The sequence below is a fragment of the Chiloscyllium plagiosum genome, unplaced genomic scaffold, assembly GCF_037043375.1.
Source record: "Chiloscyllium plagiosum isolate Xiang-an unplaced genomic scaffold, Cpla_swu_hap1 HiC_scaffold_28, whole genome shotgun sequence".
Taxonomy (NCBI): domain Eukaryota; kingdom Metazoa; phylum Chordata; class Chondrichthyes; order Orectolobiformes; family Hemiscylliidae; genus Chiloscyllium; species Chiloscyllium plagiosum.
The window spans coordinates 27,930,858-27,934,075 of record NW_028270166.1 but is presented as its reverse complement, the minus strand read 5'-3'; the positions used below and the strand labels follow the sequence as shown (position 1 = coordinate 27,934,075).

The following is a 3,218-nucleotide window of genomic DNA, read 5'->3' as shown; positions in this document are numbered from 1 at the left end:
CTGATGTGTATCTATGTGAGAGACAAAGTGAGATTGCCTTTGATAATTTCTTCTCAGGGTGAGTAAATAATACTATTCTTCTTTTGTTCACTGAAGAAAATTTTGCATTTGACTCTTTAACTTTGGCTCGTACATTTTAAGTGTGTGATTAAAAGAAATAAAAATATTTACTGCAACTGAGACAGCATTAAAAAAAGAAATGACTTTCCCCTTCTCAACTGGTTGTAACAAATGCATGTTAGTTTTCCGATGATCACTTATTGAAAATAACCTTGATTTAATATTTGCTTTTTGGCTTTGGTGTATTTGAATACAGACCTTAAAAGACCAGAGTATCTTATTAGTTGGCTTCTAAAGAATTATGCAGATCGGCATAATGGCAAAATAAACAAACACACTACGGATAACCGTTGTAAAACTATTTATTGCCTTTACTGACAATTTCTATCTATGCAGTTTCGCATTTTTTCATGAATGAATCAACCATCCCTCTCTCAATTCTCAGTGCACGCCAGCGAACCAATCTCAGTAGCAGCGACGATGCACAATGAATGGGCCTCGTTCTTTATAATCTTCTTGGCGAAGCCACAAGGACTGGAAGGCGTGGAGAGAGGCCAAGATGGAGCCGCCGATCCAGACGCCGTATCTCCTCTCTGGGACAGCGTGCACATTGGTCTTGGTGTCTTTGGAAACCATTGCAAATATCTCTCGACAAAACCGCGAATAAAAGCCCTCGAACATGGTCGAGCCTCCGCACAGCAGGACGTTGTCGTACATGATTTGCTGAACCTGGGGTTGAGTTTTCTTCAAACTATTGATGGTCATCACGTGGATACCTTCTTGGTTTGACCCCATGACCGATGGCTTGAAGAGAGCTTCTGGACATTTCATTCTCTCCTTGCCAATGGTAATGACATGACCATCAGGGAGCTCATAGTCCACAAGGTACTCTTGTTCAGACAGGTTGGTCTGTTTGTCCTGATCCAAAGCCACATAGCAGCATTTCTGCTTGATGTCTTCGACAATGTACCTGCCTTTCTCATGAAACGCGTTGCCAGCCTCACTCAGCAGCTTGATCAGGTAAGTGGTGAGGTCGTGCCCCCCCAGGTCGATTCGACTGATGGCATCGGGCATGTTGTAGCCCTCATGGACGGGGACAGAGTGGGTCACGCCGTCCCCAGAGTCGACCACCAGCCCGCTGGTTTTACCGTAAGAATAGACGGCCAGCACCGACTGGTAAGAGACGTGCATGGCGGGGACATTGAAGCGCTCGAACAACAGCTCGGCGATCTTCTCCCTGTTGGTGGTGGGGCTGAGGGGAGGGTCTGAGATCAGGATGGCGTGTTCCTCCGGAGACACCTTCAGATCCTCATAGAACACGTGGCGGAGGAGATCTTCCGCCGCGGTCCAGTCCACGATGACTCCTTGCCGAGTTGGCCGGATCAGTTTGAGGTCAGGCTCGGTCGAGACCGTTCTGCCCACAGTGATGCTGTTCCGCTTACTCCTCCCTCTCGGGTAGCCCACCACGGACCCAACCAGTGACTGTGGCATTGGGTCGCCGGCGTAGCCCACTTTACAACTGCCCGAGCCAATGTCCACCACCAGTGCTCCCGTCCTTATCACTGAGATCCGGGGCTGGTTCACAGTTTCTGGCTTATCTTTCGGTTTGACATCCTTAATTGTTCCGGATAACGAAGGCGGTCTTGAGATTTTCGCCTTGTCCACTGTGCGAGACGGCGGCCGTTGTATTTTCTGTAACATTTTCGGAGTCTTCAAAGGACAACCAGGCAGGCCGTGCTGTATTTGATAGCCAGGGATATCACTTTGATTAAAGCACTAGGTGTCTAGGTGTGACATTTGTTAAATCCACCCTTATAAGGCCGGACATCACAGTCGCAATTTATTTCATCAATTATGACGGTGCTGAGATGCAATTTACAGCCTCAGGCCATTCTGGCAACATTTTGCTGTCTTTAATCTTTATATCAGAAAATGAGTTACTTTTGGCTAAAATAAAACGCCGCCTTAATCTGATTAAAATCTACTGTTTCTAACATGCATCTAATACCTCGAAAATATTTATAAAATCGATTCTTTTTTCACATACAAAATGCTGAAGACATGAGAGAGGACTGCTATTTTAACCACAAAGTTGCTCTGTGATTTTTAACCTTTGGCACATGAAGGTAAACCTATCAAATAACTCTGCACACCACAATCTCGCACTTCACCACTCTGCATGACCCAGTGCAATGCCAACACCCTCCCCCCTTCACCCCTCTGTGATTTTTAACTTTTGGCAAAATATTTCATAATTTACTTTACAAAATAAGTACTCATTTTATTGTACTGGTGAACTTAATTTTAATGTTACTTTTAGACTGCCATAACAATCTTAGAGTTCAATCATAATCTAAATACATGTACATTACGGTGCCTGTATGGGAATGTGGACAATTTGTTAAATTCAAAACTGGCTTCACACCAGTGGCCCATCCTAGTCTTGATTCAGGCCAAAGGTGAACTGAGTCATGCAGCTGTAAGTGCAGAGGAATAATGGGATCAGGCAATCTATGAAGCACGTGTCCTTGCGGAGGGAGCCGGATAATTCATGGCTGGGACACTCTGCTCCCCTATCAAAACTGCTTCCATCACACAAGGAGGCAATGATGACAACTTGGGCCATGGCGTAGATATCTTGGTACAACCAATATCACAGATGATTATAGCGCACATGAAGATAAACCTATCAAATGACCCTGTACACCACAACCTCCATCAGGGTCAGGCTGTAGAGGTTCAACACACTGCCAGCCATTTAAGACATTTCCTTAAATGTTCTTTTCTCAAACAGGATGAGAATAAATATACAAATAAGCCATGCTCCCTCACCTCTTCCAGAAATGACATCAAAACACAGGTTGTTCCCCTCAGTGATGTTGCCTTCTCAATTTCACCTCCAATGAAAAGGTTGCTGTTGTCTCAGAGATGTCACATAATCTGACAAAGTTTAAGAGAACAGTGGGAAATCAGTCTGCTTAGGTCATATGTACATCCATTTGCGCAGGCTTAGAGACCTATTACAGACCATTCCTGATGTGTCAGATTGTTGAATCTCTTTCTGTACCAGACCTGTGTCCTTCTCTGGCTGCTGACATCCGTTGCCAACTCAGCCTCTTTGTTCCTGTGGATACATTTCTTCTGCTAGAGGATAGTGT

The 3,218-nt window shown here is 44.8% G+C and overlaps 1 pseudogene; it reads right to left on the bottom strand.

Moving 5' to 3' along the window:
- Positions 1-525: 525 nt before the first annotated feature.
- Positions 526-1,761, bottom strand: LOC122565557 (actin, cytoplasmic pseudogene; annotated as a pseudogene).
- Positions 1,762-3,218: the final 1,457 nt, after the last annotated feature.